Source organism: Nomia melanderi, chromosome 4, assembly GCF_051020985.1.
Source record: "Nomia melanderi isolate GNS246 chromosome 4, iyNomMela1, whole genome shotgun sequence".
Taxonomy (NCBI): domain Eukaryota; kingdom Metazoa; phylum Arthropoda; class Insecta; order Hymenoptera; family Halictidae; genus Nomia; species Nomia melanderi.
The window spans coordinates 11,193,021-11,210,461 of NC_135002.1; the positions used below are offsets into that span (position 1 = coordinate 11,193,021).

Sequence of the window (17,441 nt, forward strand, 5' to 3'; positions counted from 1 at the left end):
TTCTAATGACGTGGTTCCTTCGAATTATCGAGTTTGCAACGAAACTAGCGAATTCAAGAATATAAACGGTAACACTGCGAATGAGTCAACGCTGGAACTACCGCAATAATAACCGGTTTCAGCTTTCATATTTCTGAATTATTGATATTATGCGCCTGTCGAATGTTCGACATGATTTGAAAAATATATACATTATATCTACATTACAAGATTTCATACAGATGAAATGAATTATATATAAAAATGAATAGTTTTACTTGAATGCTACAATCACCGAGAAATCGAAAAGAATCTGTTAAAATTTTTACAGGAATTACATATTAATCATATCTAGCTCGGTAGCTTTAGTGTTAAATGGCGTTCCATGAAGGAAGAAAAGAGAAGGATAATAATAAGTAAAAAAGAAACGGACATTTCTACAGCTAAAGTGTGTCGCGAAATTGAATGAAAACGGTAAACCATGCTAAGAACATTTGGGGTTTGACATTAAAGGAAAATCGTTCTTGTAAGCGAAATTCTCGAACACGACAGCTGTCGCTGCAGGCTGACGTCGTCTTCCGGTCGTAAATTCGGTGCTTACTATACAATCGAGCACGGAGGACGCGTTTAGAAAGCATCACGGATAGCGACAGATGACAATGTCGCGTGACATCAGATAAAATGTATTAACTAGCCGAGTTTCGAGTTATGGGACGCCGCTTGATTGAACCGATTGATAGCTGATAATGCACGCACAGATATTTCGCGTGGTTCCAGCGTACGCGTACGTAAAAGTATTTCGAAATTTTTATACGAATCGAAATTCCCGTCGGCAGCGAGTTGGAATCGAGATCACGTTTCCAAAACGCATCGTTCAGAATCGAAATTTCTATTGGTTTCAAACGGAATTGGAATGAAAATTTCGATTAAATTTGACATGAAACCGAAATCATCTAAGTGATTAAATTATTATAATACTATTTCGCAGAGTATATAGACATATTTTACATTTTCTTAATGATGACAATAAATTCAAGGAATCGTCGTATATTTTTCATAATATGTTTCGTCGTCCGTTATGTTTGGAAATGTAATTAATCAGTATCGTCACAATTAAGCACGGCTGGACAAGAAAAGCTATGATCGTTCAATATATAATAGTTAGACGTTAACTGACAGAACGATTGACACTCATAAAATTTTGCGACTGCTTCAAAAATATGACGTGTAACGAGAAACAACCTGATGACGTACTTGAAATGTAATATATATTATTGTAGAACTAAAAATAAATCAATTATTAAATCCCGCCGCTTTCCTCTGACTGTATTACACGTCCATCGAAGCAATTTCATCGCAACTTCAAGGAACACTAGAATTGCTCAGACACCCTAATTCCGTGATGCTTAATACAGTTATCTTCGTATCGGATTCTAGTCAGCAGCTTTCTTGAGAAATCTGAGGCACCAGTTTCGGAAAATATTTCCATTCGACATATGAATTTCGTCGGTTTATCAATTAACATACAACATGGGGCGAGAAAATAAATACTAGGATACCAGAAAATGATTTCACGTCGGAAAGTTCTGTTTATTTTCGGAACTGTTTTCGCACGAATGTTTATCATTAAGAAATAAAAAAACGACCCGTTGCCAAACATCGATGCGTCAATCGAAACGCTGCAGTCTAAATAACGGGTTGCACAACTGCAAGAAAATTTATTCAATTGCCGTTCCATTTCCATTAAGCGGGAAGCATTTTAAATTCACGTCTTACTACGGGGCTAATGTTCTTACGGTTGATCTGTTAATCAACGTGCCCATTAGGCGGGCCGAGAGAGAAACAATTAACCCTCTGCCGGCGGCCGACAAAAAATGCAGTCAAGGATAACGAGAGCCAGCGTTTATTCCGCGGAAATTTACCATCAGTCTCATTCGAAAGAAAATATGAATTTTTCGGAGCGCGTGGGTAACTCGTGCGTCATTTCATTAAAAACTGCAAGCGAAATTACGCGTTACAAGATATATTTTCCAAGAGAAATATTTATCGATTCTCTCCCTTGGAAAAGGGAAAAGAAAAATATTACGTAGATGCGAGCACGTTTCGTTTTTCCTTTCTATCTACATTTACACGGTAAAATTAATTTATTTCTCATTACTTCATACTCTTCATTTTTTCAAGTGTCGGAAGGAAAATCGGACTGGTCGATAAATGTTCGACTACATAACCCGATAAAATTCGAGATGTAAGGTACGGATTTCTAATCGCTCCGTTTGAATGGACAGAAAACTCGACGGATTTGAATTCGCATTAAAATTTACGGTTAAGTGTTCAGTAACGAGTGGAAGATAACAGGTTAAACAGATAGAAGGAAATTTTTAATTATTACATCGTTAATACTAAACGTGCCTTTGTACACGCCAATTTCTAAAGTAACGTGTCGAATAACTGATTGCAAACTAAAAATAAACGAGTTAGATGATCGATTTCTATTTGTGGGAATAGAAATGGAAGGAAATATGAAGATTGAATCATTGATTGATAATGGAGGAATTGATGAAAAATTAAGTGAACGAAATAAAACACAGAATTTTTAATTAAATTTTTTAAAACGGTCGTTTGAATAGTTTGGTGTTAATATGTGAATTTGGTAGTTACGAATGCATAACAAACTGGAACGATGAAAGTAGAGAAAGAGTTCGCTGCAAATAAAAAAGAAGAATGAGAATGCGGTTCAATTGTGAGTTTAACACGGCATATCATGATTTACCGTGTTCGAATTATCTCGTAGTGTTATGAGAAATAATATATGGAATAATAAACGGTACTAACAGTAACTATAACAATAACAGCGTACTAAAATATTTCTCCAAAGTAAGTTCGAGGCGAATGTGTTAACATCCCAGCTGCTGGACGAGCACTCATAAAACTTCCGGAGAGTTCAAAGCCTTTTAATCAGACACGAAACTGTATAAGTTGAAATTCATCGTGCCACTTATTCCTCCAACTGCCCGGAATCCTGTAGACCTTAATTAAATTTCTTTAATTCAATTACAATAGATACGTATATAATATTATAATACAAAACTATAGAAATTTATTTCCAGATTCCAACGAGATACTGTGGTGCCCAGACAAAGAATGTTTAAATATTAAACGTTCCAGACACGTAATCTGTTTAGTCCACTAATCTATTAACCCCTTGAAAAATCGTTAACAGCGAGACATTCATTGCAAAAGAATCATTCAACACGTTAACCCTTCAGTGCCTTTATTTCTTTTTCTCTTACGTATAGATTTATTCGATACATTTCTCTATCTAGAATGAAAGATCGCTGTAGAAAATATTGGGAAGCCTGAATTATTAACAAATTATGGCAACATCTGTAACGAAGAAGAAATTCAAAGAAACTGAGGGAAACGAAAATTGGGCGTTGTATCCTGAAGACGTGAACGATAATTTAACCTCCAGAAATGCCCGTAGAAACGCGTATAGCGAAAAGAATAAAACATTCTTAAATTCGAAAATTCCAAAAAGAGAACAAAAAGTTAAAAGTTCGATTTTCTATATTGTCGCCTGCACGAAGATGTTCGCGATACTGTAAGATCGAATAGGACTCGTGACGAAGTTTTAAAGCTGACCTTGCTGAATAATTTTTTCCTTTCAAGCCGAGCAACGTCGTCTTAGCAACGCATTCTCTGCTAATTACGATTAGCATCTGAAGTCAGAAACAAGTGACAATCGTCTACGGTCCGACGTCATATTCGCAAACATTGTTATTATTACAATCTATGATTAAACATATAGAACGCGTTAAATATTATTCACCTCTTATAAATTATTATACTTTGCAGTAAATATAGAGATTAACCACAGTAATCAGTTAAATAATTGATTATAAAATAAAGACAAGCAAACTAAACGATCAATTTTTCCCAGTAGAAACGGAAACAAAAATACAGAGAAAAATTGGAGATCAGATTAATCGATCAATACAGAAGTGCATATAAGCTGAAATGAACGAAAAGAAGAAATAGAATTTTAAATCAAGTGTTAAACTATACGTTTAGTGTTAAAGAGGGAATTCATGAAAAAAATCATGAGGTAAGGGGTTAACGGTTTCCGTGCTCCCGTTCATGATACCGAATAAAGAACCGACGATAAAGAATTGAAAACAAGGAAGGAACGACGGCCGACGAAAAAAGAGGACCAACGATTTTCAGATAAGTAAGCAACGGTACGTGATTGGTCGAAGTATCGGGGCTACTCGCCGATGGAATATGGAAGATCAAAAACGGGACGACTGCTCGATACGCGGAACACGGCCGCCCAGAAAAAAAGAAAGTCAAGGGACTGGAGGGGGCAAGGAACTTTAGCTGCGTCGATGCAATCCGCAAAATAAGAGGAAACGCGGGAAACCCGGGGGGAGGACGCGAGATAACGAAATGAAAGATTCGGTGGTACGTGGATGTATGGATCGGAATATTGTCAGTTTGAACACACCTGTACAAACGTGTAAATACAAGGTGTTTCCGAAATTGCGGTAAAACCGAAAAAGGGATTAATTAGATTGGCTTTTTTGGAATTCTTCTATAGAAACATTAAATATACATCTATTGGAGCTTCAATTGATTTGCAATTCACTTCGCATATTTCTAAATTAATATCTCTAGTAATATCTTGAATTACCATCTATTAGCTTTCGAATAATTAGAATGAGAAAAAATCAAGAATACGTCGTTTTAAGTTATTTATTAGTTCTAATGCTAATTCCTTTAGAATTGGAATTACTAAATGACTTAAAATGACTTATTCTTAATTTTATCTTGTTATAATTATTCAAAAGCTAATAGATACTTCTTCGAGATATTACTAGAGATATTGATTTAGTAATATGCAAAGTGAATTGTGAATCAATAGAAGTTTCGACAGATGTATCCTTGGTGCTTCTATAAAAGAGTTTGAACAAATCAACTGAAGTGCTTGGCATTTCCAGTGTTAAAGAATACAGAATATTTCTTCATATCTAATTTCACAAATGGGCCTTACCTTTGTACTTTCTGTAACTGAATCGATCGTTGGTTAAAACAATTAATTTTCTTTAGGAATATTTTCGAATTCTAATGTAAAAACACTTGATCCTTCTTGTACATGAACTTCATCAAACTTCTCTATTTCTCATCTTGTACTCTAACTCATTAAATCGAATGACAAAATTGATTGTAAATCATCTCGAGGAAAACGAAACAACGGCTTTCCATCGTGTACAATTAATCATTGCGACAAATGAACGGCTCAAATATCTATGCGTGTATTAGTTCATGTGATCGACTTACTTTTTCCATGTAGATTCACTTTATCCTCGATTGCACGATTTAGGAAACACCCTGTATAGGGACACAGGTACGTACAAACAATCGTACAGTCTCTCGTATATAGTTTCGATCTTCCCGATTCTTTCAATGTTCTGACGTGTTTGGCATCTCTTCACGGTACCTCTGAGCACAGTACCTCCCAAGATATTTTATCCTGTACCCACGGCTACCCTCTTTGTAAAATGATTTTTCGAGGCAGCCCAGTAAAACAGAAACGAAAACCATTGCCTGCACGAAGCCACGGTCCGAAGTCATATACCTTCTACTGATCGATAAATATTTCATGCTCTATTATGAATACGAATTGATATTAGGTTATCCCATAACGAATTTCGTTTTTTTTACGTTAAATTCTACTGTAAAAAATTATCATCCACGTTTCTTTTTTGATAGTCGACGTATCGACCATCGTTACGACCTTCTCTTATTTTGCAATTAAATGGTGCCATTTTTTAAACAGTATTTTTTGTCTTTACAAAGTAGAACAGGAAACATTATGGGATGAGCTAATAGAAAGAATCTCGCGTTCCGATGGTGTACAGGGCGTCTATTTGCAAAGATATAATTTGTGGACGGAGATTTTCAAAATTGTTTCAGATTTTTTAATATTAAAATCTTTAAAAGTGTATATTTTGCTATATGAATAAGTGGATTATTTGCTTGTATTTTTTTATTTCAATCTTCGATTCCTTGGAAGCCAGCAGTGTGGTTTCACGGTAACCAGTAACATCTTCGTCGAGATCTTTCAACATATGTTTAAACAATAACGTTCGGAATATTACAAGCGTGATCAATATCTATTTACATTTATCGCGTAGGTTACATGTAATATGGAGACGTAAATTTCTATTAACCACCCGGTTTTACGATCACGCGCATATTCGCGCGTAGATATTTTTATTCCACGCGCTAAAAACTTCAACATTTTATAACGAATGTAAAAAAAAAGTAGGTTCAATAATAAAAATGTCGCGGGAATATTTTTTTACGGTGTACTTCCATGATATATTTTTCGACATTAAATATTATTATCAACCCGGTTCTATTTTCATGTTTTACCGTGTCTCCTTGCATTGTGCATTTCGTAATACGTCACTGAGAAAAATACAACGCCCTGAGATTGCAAAATCTTGGCATTTCGAAACTTCAAATATTCCAATTTTCTTCATAATCGAATTTTTGTATTCCCTTTAACCCTTGGCCTATAATATCGTATCAAGCTTGTGACAAATATTTCAAACTGAATTTGAAATACCTAAGCGTTATTTATTTTTCTTTAAATATAAATAAAATATTACTTCTCTATTATCAATCGTGAACCTTTTGAGGAAACGTAGACATAGGATAATCATCAGAATTCGTTCTATTTTTAATAAATTATTCACGATAAAGTAGTTGTATCGATCGTAGTTAAGAAATGAATCATAGATCAAGAGGTTAAAATATAATTTCCCTAGAAAAATCTTCCATTCCATCTCGATGAAATTTCTATATAATTATTGATCGTCAAAATAACGCATCTCGTTAAAGGCAGCCGAATATTACGGACCTCAAACGATTAAGCCGTACTTTGACGAGTCTGATTCGCGATCAAAATTTTGAACCAAACATGAATATCAAGAGCACGACTTGAGATCAGAACAAGAGTGAGATATCGGTCGCCATAATTATGGCCCCGATTTTTCCCGGCTAAATGGTACGGCAAGCGACATGCAAATATGACGACTGCCAACGTACGAACCACTTTTCCCGTCTAATTAAAACGTACGAATTCACGAATGAGCTGCACATCGCACAATACCAACAATTCCTTTTTTAACAAAATCTTTTCCGGGCTACAAAATTTCCTGCACACGCTCCAGATGATAAGGCGCCGTTAGTCGCTGCGCGCGCACGATTCAGCATTATTTCACAAACTACGGGATAATCCCTGAAAGTAAGTAGTTTGAATTCGTGTTCAACACGGACGCGGTCTATTAATATATCAAAATACACTGGTGCGCCTATACACGGTGTCCGGATGAACGGCGTGCAACCGGGTCGAGGATAATTCCTCGTGAAAGGATTAATCGAAACAGCGGAACCGAGTTCTTACTCGTGGCACTCGGTTATTGGGAAAAACGATTTTCACAATGCGTTAAGTATGTGCACGTGCATTGAAAAACAAGTCTTGACCTAATGGATCCCCGTATCGGTCGCTTCCGCTCGCTGCTGTACTCGTAAACAATCCTCTTCGTTCTGTATTTAATTAAAATACTTTCGTCAACGAGAATAACGCTATTGTTCTTTAAGATTCATTTTATTTCCGCGGAGACTGAAGCGTTCACCGTGACCCTTGTTATTATTCCACGCGCGTGATCGTAATTAAGAAAGACAAGGAATCGCGGGAAACGAGTTACAGCTACAGCCATCGCTCGTGTTTACGAAATATACGAACACGAAGCTCGAAAACAATTAGTGTAAGGATTCTTCAAGGTAAATGGTGAAACCAGCGGTTGGATTTACGTGGTTTCTTTTGTTTTAAAAATAAGAATGCAAGGCAATATTGTACTACTGTTTCGATTTATTTTTATCGAAGAACGAACCCTTCACGCTAATAACTTGTTCACAATTTGTTACGAGCATTAGAAGTGTAGGTTTCTTAAGATTCGAAACATCTCTGATTGTTGTATTGTGTTATTGTCGCGCACAAGGTATTTTGCAATCTCTTATTAACCCCTTGCCTTATAGAAACATGTGAGACTCGTGGTGAAGAATTTATAGAAAATTTAATAAACACAAATGTGTCCTTCCGAAGCCAATGCTTTTAAGTCCAGAAAACAAAAATTGGGAAAATTAATGTAATGGCTTCTAAAACTGTTGTACAACATATTCAGAACCTATAAAAAGAAGAGCTTTCCAGCCTAGACGAAACGAAGAAACGAGTAAATCCTTTAATAATCGAAAAGAATATGATTTATAGCATTAAAATTGACCAACATCAGAAAATATCAAAAGATGGATTTAACCGTATTGGCTTCTGAGCGACTCAAATATTACTGAATTTTTTTGAATTCAAATAAGATATTATTCTCCTGTTATTAAGTATTATACTTTAAAGTAAACATGGACATAGAATATATTTCCAATACGTTATTAATGACAACGTTATAATTTCGATGATTGTGAAATAGAAAGTTTTGAACGGGTCATTTTGATGTGTCTGGTACTGGTATTAAAAGAATTTGATAGATTATAGATTACAATATTTTATGCTTGTAATTTTAGCGATTATAGTTTTGCCATTGTATGGCAATACAATCGTAGAGCAAGTATGGCTGTGTTATGTCGCGATTAGCATTCGCTCGCTGTACGCCTAATCAAATTTCCCGGTTGCGTCTGATTCCGAGGGGACGCCAGGTTACGTTCACGAGGAATCAACCATTCTACGATTATTAGTCCTCCGATTGCTGCTTTTTAGAGTTAGGTAGCACAGGCGTTGAAAAAACGGACATCATTAACTGTAGTAACACCAGCATTGATTCCTACATAACCTTTTTACATCGGTGTGCATCAGGTGTTGGTGATTTATCGCTGGTGTGACCAATTACATAAAACAAGAAAGTTAACGTTGTCGATGATTGTCATCGCAATGGTCCATTTAAGATTTCTTGCGATTGTTGATATTGTGAAGATGCTTCTGAGAGAAGCACAGTCGACAACAAAAACCCTTTTAAATCTCAACAAATGCAATCTTGTAACTTCTAATTAATTATAAAATGTATTATGAATGAGTAGATTCAAGTGCTTGATAATCGTTCACTAAGCTCGTCTAACTAATTTCATTATCAACGATTCGCGAGTGGAAATATCCAAATTTTCATTTCGCTGCCACTGCAAATTTATTTTGAAGATAAATACGTTGGGAATAGTAGAATACCTGTCGTATCTACTTATGTAGAACACGATATTATAAGGCAACTGGTTAACAGCTTTCTCAAATAGAATTTCTTCAAAGTTTCAAAGAGAATGGAATGAACACGAATATTATTCAATTCATTTCAGTTCAAATTAATCATTCTTCCGTTATGAATGATTATACGTCAGAGAAGATATGCACGTACAATATGTTTAAAATTTTTCTCTTCGTTTCCAGAAATGATTAATGGCAACGTAGCTGCATCGGTCACAGTTGAAACAAAAATCTATTATAGAGCAAGGAGTTAATCCTTCTCTCAAATAGAATTTCTCCAACCTTTCAAATAGAATTGAATAAACCCGAATATTACTCAATTTATTTGAGTTCAAATTAATTATTCGTCCGTTATCAAACATTATAGTTATCGATTAAGACTTCAACATACCAACTTCAGAGGAAACATGCACGTTGAATATGCGTCAAATTTTTCTCTTCGTTTCAAGAAATGATTAATGACAAAGTAGTTGTATCGATCATAGTTGAGAACGAAATCTATCATACAGCAAGAGGTTAACATCCGTCATTTCGCCGCGTGCCGGCCGCTTTCCGAATCACCGAACGTTCAACGCGAAGAAAGGAACAAGCACTTTTTCCGCAATCCGTCTGTTCGAGCGACAGCGCGGCACGGGAACAATTATATCTATTAAAAATATTCATTTCCGCGGGATATCGTAAAATACCCGGAGAATTTTTCGCGGCCGGTCGGACGCCAGGGAATTTACGCGCGATTTTAAAAATGTCACGGGACAACACTACGGGGCGGCATATATTAATCTGCGGCTCTTTGTTACCGAAAAATGTCACGCAATTAATAGCGCAATCGAAACGGATTCGATGCGCACAAACAATTTAAACAAACGGAACGCTACCAACGGAATTACAAAAATTGCAACGGCGTGACCAATTTGTTCGTCTCCACAAGTCGAAGTTCGTGATTGTTTTTTTTTTTTTATTTATGTCCATGAAACGTTAAAATTTGATTATTACTTGATAAATTGGAATTAACCAAAGTGCATTGGGTTTGTATTATCAACTCGAATTCAAAATTGCTTCCTTCGATACGCCGAAGAAACACTAATCACGTTATCAAATTTAAATTATCCATTTCTCACGATCAAGAGACATCAGATGTTTGTTACATTTCGCGACGAAATTCATTTATTTCCAATTACTATTATTTCAATTATTTTCATTTTATACGACCAGAACGTCGGAAGCGTTCGCGTTACGACCGTAAAGAGTTAACCCTTTGCACTCGTATATCACGGTGGAGATGGCAATACAAAAATTGTTCTAGAACCTTAAAAATTGTTTGAAAAAGTATTACATTTTAAAAGATTATAAAAGTTAAATCTTGTTATAATGATAATAAACGAGATCAATATAAAACGTTGAATTCCACCGTTGAATCTGTATATTACTTCAATTCATTTTTCTAAAAATAAATACAAATTTACACCCAACAATATTGAAAATAAATCGAGTGCAAAGGGTTAATACGGAATACAATACATCTCCAGCGAGAAGGATAAATAACCGTCAAAAAGTTTGAACAAAAAATGGTAAACAGTTTGCGGTCGCATAAATTAGCTCCAGGGAATACAGTTTCGTCTAATGGAATGTATTTTCTGCTGAAGGGAAAGGAGAAAAAGGGAGATAGGGTACGTCACGCGGACGTTTATGTTTACGATAGGAAAATATTTGGGTCTCGGTACGTATTTCCCGTGCGTCTGCCGGTGTAACATTCTTATTCGGAACGAAATATTTTCGCGAGTCTTACGTCTTACGTCGTGTTCCGCTTGAAATAAAGCTATTCAGGGTAAAGTGTGTCGTCGCAGCCGCCTCGATACAGAACCGCAAAGGTTAAGCTTAGAGCAGTCACCTGACATTGCGGTGACATCTCCGGTTTAACATGCAGCCACGCTCGCGTTCCAGAAAGAACACCTAAAAAAACCGGAGTGCGTCGCTTTCATTTTCACGCGGAATTGTTTCGCCGACAGCAATTTAACCCTTGCGCGTTCCACGAGTGATTGTCACGCGAATATCCTTTCGAATTGAATTCAGCTGAAGCTCCTTTAATTGGGAATAATCTTGTTTACGTTGAATTTCGTATTATCATGTATATTTCATAATTACCATCTATATTCGAATTCAATTGAAATGAATTTAGAAATTTCTGTGGGAAATAATGTGATTGGAGAAGGTTAAATATTTGTGGACTGTTAAATAACGTTACGTTAATTGTCTATTTTTAGAATTCTTTTCTTAGTAGTTTCTTTCGGAATCGATGAGAGGTCTATGTTCAAAATTATTAACTATTTCATTCGATATATATAATTGCATTAAGATACGTTCATTTGAATTTTACTGATAGTATAACCATAGATGTAATTGTTATTATATTCTAGATATTTATAATTACAAATTAGAAGTAAATTAATTGCTATTTTGTTCTGTATGGTTGAGTAAAATGTTTTTCAAGATCTAAATACCTGTGGCTTGTCAAGAGTGTGGTTAAAAAGGATGTAATTCTACAGGAAAAAATTCACTTGGTATAAAAGTTTTTCACGTGAACCTTCGTCATCCGGTAAATTAATATTTGAACATTGGTCGAGCGCATGTGCTACCAGTGCGCCAGTGTAATATGTCCAGCCATCGCTAGCTGTTTCTACTTACAGCGAATACATAGGGTGGCACATTTTAACCTGTTTCCCGCCAATATTACCATCTCTTATTCGCTAATATGAAATTGCCATGAAAAATATGATACCGTAGAAGCATGAATGATTTGAAAGAGTGATTTAAGTAGAAGCGATTGTTCAGGCACAGACATACACATAGAACGGTATTCAAATGCAGAAGGGCTTCAGTCAAATTATACAAAGGACGGAAACTTACATGAAGAATCTGGATTGTAGGTCTACTTGTTCAACGTTTTCTGTAGAATTTATTTTAACACGATTCAAGCTCATATTCCATACAAAAATTGCATAATTTGGAACAACAAGAAGAAGGTGAAAAACTATTTCGCGGACTTATGATAACCAAAACATTAAAATAAGTTACTTAACCAGTCTAAACGTATAACAAATCTTCAGTAAATATAAGGACCATTCAAGCAAGCGTTGAAAATAAACCACGAACAGCTTTCATCGATCATTGTTTTCTCAAATCAACCTGTTAGCGCTAGAATTACCGAGTAACCAAATTTAACTTCCATTTACCCTTTCACAGTAATTACAACAGTCGGATTTCGAACAATTCGATTGATCTGTATTTCAGTTTGGGTATCACGAAATTAACTCATCTGGTATTTCTCGAAGGAGAATGTCTTTTCGATTGCAAAAAAGGGATAATCAGGAATGGGTAATACTGACCCATTTGGCAGTTCTAGTGATAAATGCGATCCACTAACGCGTGCCGAAATAGTTTGAAGCGACGCGTTCACGTGCCCGTTTCGCGCGCGTGTATCGAGAAACTGTTCCGACATCGGAACGCACAATGGGCCGTACAAGAGAAGGAAAATCCGATTCGGTCCTTCGTTAACGATCGAAGCATTATGGTATTAAGCATTTCCTCGGCGCGGTACTTTTCGCGATCACGTTCGCTCCACATAAGTACAAATTAGCTCATTAACCCAATTCCAAGGAGCCGTAATTCCGGCAGATTATTAGCTTCGAAATGGAACAATTGATGATCCGTCGAGATGCATCGAAACTGTTACTACTTCGGCCACGGCGTAGTCTGCAGGCATTATTCCTCCGTTTCAGAACTTCCAATAATCTCATTAACGCGATTCGAGGAACCTAAACGCCGTCGCCGTAATTAGCCGCCGTTAAAGATCATCCCGCCCTCCCGCGACACAATGAACTTCCGCGGGAACTATCTTCGCGGGTAACCAATGCTGTTTTAAAGGAACCACCTCGTCGCTGAAATTAGGCGTGTTTTAATCCTTCGCGGACGGTTGCTTTATGCGATGTCAAACTTTCTTGTTCGGAACACACAGTTGATGAAGAAGAACTTAATTTTCGAATAATGAGAAATCGATATATAATTCTGTTTTCCTCTGGTATTTGAGGATTTAATTTATTATTTGACTTCTTTTGTTGATGGTTTTGAATATTTTAAAGAATCATTGAACGGTTTATCGTTTGCAAATAAAGATTATTATAGAACTTGTTTGGAAAACAAGATCGTCGACGAAGCATTTGAGGATTCGATACATAATTTAGCTTCTTCTCTCGGAGGTTTTGAATATTTTAAAAAACCACTGATGAATTAACGTTTTAACATCAAACTCTCATATCTAGAATAGAAAACTATATACAAATGTCTTAGTTATTTAAATAACAAAAGATTAACACAATTTTCTTTGCTATTTCAAAGAGAAATATATAACACAGATTACCGTAGGAAAAATTTCGCACATTTTAAAAGTTCTTCGCTCCCAAAGGGTGAACACACATCCAGGTCGATCACGAGAAATCGTCACATCACGAAGAATCACCAGCGGCTAAACAACGAAAATTTGTCGTTCGGGTCTCACAGTAAATAAACGATTCTTGTTTGTTCAAATCTACATAAATTAAAATAAACTGTTTGTGTGCAAACCACTGCGTTTCCACGTATTGTATCAAAAAACGACGGCCTTTGGCTGATGTTCGTACGAGAATGTCCGCCGGCTATGAATTAACGTCACGTTAGGCGTATTTTAACGTCATTTGTCGCGGATGGTACGACAAATCCAAAAGTATCATGACACGGCGAATCATAAAGTATAAAATTTAAGATTCATTTACACCACGATAAATCGTATTTACAAAACAAACTTAAAACACCCGTGCATTCGTATTACTCAAATCTCACGCCGAACCTATTCATCCCCAATGGACGCATTGTGGAAAAGTTCGAACGACAGTATTAAAAAAAATGAGCGCGACGCAGATTATTAACGCGAAACAGCACGCTATCGTGGTTGATGGCAATCCAAATGACAATCGATGCATTGTCTCGGTCGTTCCGAAATTTCATCGTTAAATCCGACTGATTAAAGCGACGTACTCGCCGAAAATACGTGAAATATTCACAAACTGTCTGCGCATCACCGTTGCACTTTCAATCGCTATTTTCGTACGGAATATCTTATTTGTTCAACCCGATTTACATTCGTCCATCATTTTAATTAACAGCGCGTCTCGATTAATTCGCGAAGGTGAGTTCCCTATTCCAATTCCTGCACACGAAACAAACGCGAAGTCTATTCTCCAACGTTACGACCGTGGACGCAGTATCTACAAAAGTGCACGCTGAATCAACGATAATTCGTCTAATGCGTTTTATATTCATCCTGGTCATTTCTCTGTTTCAGATTTATCGCGGTTGTTCCTCTTCGCGTGTCACTGACGCGAGAATCGTCGTAAAAACGAATGTTTCAAGTCCGAGAGGCGACGGCCGGGTCGCGAATCACTAGAAAAATCACCGGCGGCTGTGTTCCGGCTCGAAAACGGCGGAAATGTTGTTCGGCGAGTTCTCTCGCGCGTGGCCCGAGGAATCAAAGTTTGCGCGAGAAAAGAATTGGCGTCGGCACTCGACGAGCTCCGGGGCCACTTAAAATCCCGGAGCGGAGCGGATATCTATTTTGAGGAATTCTCCACTTTTCCGGCTGAGAGATTAACGCCCGGCAACTCGGAAGAAGCCAGTTACTCGGTGATATGTCTGAAGGCGGGTTTCGTTTAACATGCCCGTCACGTGTTCCGATTTTCATTGCGATTCGGGGCTGCCCGCGGTATTTCCGGCCGCAGCCGTTAACGGAGCAGCGCTGCGCAATATCGCGTTATTAAAACTCCACTTCTGATCTCACAACTAAACCAACGGAGTCGCAATTGCTTCTAAACGATATTCGAAATGCTGCGACTAAACGATGCCTCGACGAAAACGCCCACTATGTGTTCACCAGTTCGTTTAAACGCAACGCGATGTGATTCGAACAGGAACAAGAAAAAAGTCGAACGGTTCCTCGAAGCGTTCCACGCGCATTATCCCTTCGCAATACTTCCGTCGATCTCTTATGCGCCTGGAAATCCAATTTCCTGTTGCAGGGAATTGGTGGTGCGTTCCTCACTTTCACAAACACTAAACTTTGGAGCTTCGATAAAATAATCGATGCAAGAGACAGAGAGAGAGAAAATGATGGGGAGCGGAGAGAAACACAGAGGGGGGACAGAGAGAGAGAGAGAAAGAGAGAGAAAAGAGAGAGAGGAGAGAGGGAGAGAGAGGAGAAAGAGAGAGAGAGAGAGAGAGAGAAGAGAGACAGAGACAGAAAGAAAGAGAAAGAGAGAAGCGTAAAGATGATCCACGAGAATCAAAGCGGAAGAAGATGCAAGCACGCCGCGGCGTTTCAGAAAGAAACGAGCAGCCGCGTTAATCTCTCTTTCAATTTCCAATTCTAATCGTGGCCCGCAATCACGACGGAGGAGAATCAAAGAAAAGGGAGAAAAAGGAGGAACGATCCTGTCCGAGGAAAACCAACGAATCTTTCTCATTAGCGTCCTTTTCTTCGAACCGGAACCTCTCGTCGGGATCGGAAAAACACTCGCGGGAAAGGGGCTGCCTATTCAACGAGAATAATCGAGGGAGCAAGGATCAAAAGAGAAAAGAGTATGGCGCGGTGGAGGAGTGGAGGGAGGGGTGGCGAAGGACGAAGAAAGATGGTGAGAGGATGATCGCGGCGGTCGGAAGAAAAGCAAGTGGTCTGCTCGGGGATTCCAATCCGCAGAGGCCATCAGCTCGAATCCCCATTCCGGAGGCTGGCACGGAGCTTGCCATCATCGCGTCACGTATCAGCCATACATCAATTTGCTACTTACACCGTTGTGGCTACAGATCTTCGCCGAGGCCGCGGATCCCTCTCGCACCACAGAATCCGCTTGCGTGTTTAATTTCGGAGGGGATCGCGGGAGGATCGTATTCTTGCCGGGTTGACGGGGATCGCGCGGAAGGAGGACACGTCGGTGCCGTTAGGGGGTTGTCGGGTCACTGAAGGAGTGGGTCGCCTGCGAAGAAACTTCCGATTGGCTTTCGCTCTCGCAGAGGCTCCTCTCGGTGCGAACGACGATTTTTTTCCTTCGCCTCCTGCGGGCGCGGGAGCGGCGCGTTCGCGCGCGTGGCAGACCGATCCGGATCGCCGATCGAAGGTTCCGGCGGCCGACGTCAGCCGGTCGCGTCGGTACGCCTCTCATAAACAGAGAGGGCCGGCATTCGAGCGTGCCCGCCGCGGCTATGCTCAGCTCCCCGCTCGTCGTCGTCGTGGATCCTCATCCACGCTCGCGATACGTGGCGCGGCGCGTCGCGGCGCGGCAGGTGGCGCGAAACGCAGAACGACGTCCACTCGGGGGCGGCGGGATCCGACCCTGCTCGAACGAACGGACACACTGAACGCCTCAAGGTTTCAGGCCGGGGCAACGATGCTGCCGTCTCGCGGCGCTACCGGCAACGAAATTGAGCGTGCTTCCACGACGCTCGCGAGAAAATGCCCCCACAGTCGCGTCCGCGACGCTGACGCCGACGCCTGGTGGGGGTTGGCTTCGTCGCGACCCTCTCTTTCCCTCGCGCGCGCACCCTTCGCTGGTGCCACCCCCCTACGCGACGCCGTAGAACCACGCTGTCTGTTCTGCCGTCCCCCCTCCAACAGGCGCGTCGTGCTCGCTACGTTCTTGTCTTTCTTTTTCTGACTTACTGCCTTTTTCGGTGGACGAGCCTGGCGAACGTGTTCCTTCCGGTGCTTATTGGTACACGGAGAAGTGGTTTCGCTTTAAACGGTTTTCGGTTTTACGCATTTCGCGTTGTTCGGCTGGTTCGAGTACGTAATTTTACGAGGAGAATTCGTTTGACTGTTTCACGCTTTGGGTGTTTGTTTCGTTTGTCTTTCGATGACTTTGGGAAACGCAGTTGGTGAACGAGGTTCCTCCGGTGATTAGTTTTACGGATAAACGAGGAAAAGACTATGGAGGATTTTCGATTTCGTTCGTTCTGTATTGATAAGGTGTTCCAGACGTGTAATTGTATGTAAGGAATATTGGTTTGAGTTCTCGATTGTTTTGCGATTCGGGAAAGTAGAATCTTTCTATGC

The 17,441-nt window shown here is 39.1% G+C and overlaps 1 protein-coding gene across 7 annotated transcripts in view; it reads right to left on the reverse strand.

Annotated features, from left to right (window-relative positions):
• Nucleotides 1–17,441, reverse strand: part of Mp (collagen XV/XVIII-type protein multiplexin) — a 393,214-nt gene that overhangs the window by 205,287 nt on the left and 170,486 nt on the right. Inside the window, exon 1 of one of the 7 annotated variants that reach the window (XM_076366516.1) lies at nt 16,180–16,731. The exons of the other annotated variants lie outside the window; for them this stretch is intronic. The gene's annotated coding sequence lies outside the window, so the exon portion shown is untranslated. Of the gene's footprint in view, nt 1–16,179; nt 16,732–17,441 lie in introns of those variants that run through there. 7 annotated transcript variants of the gene reach the window in all.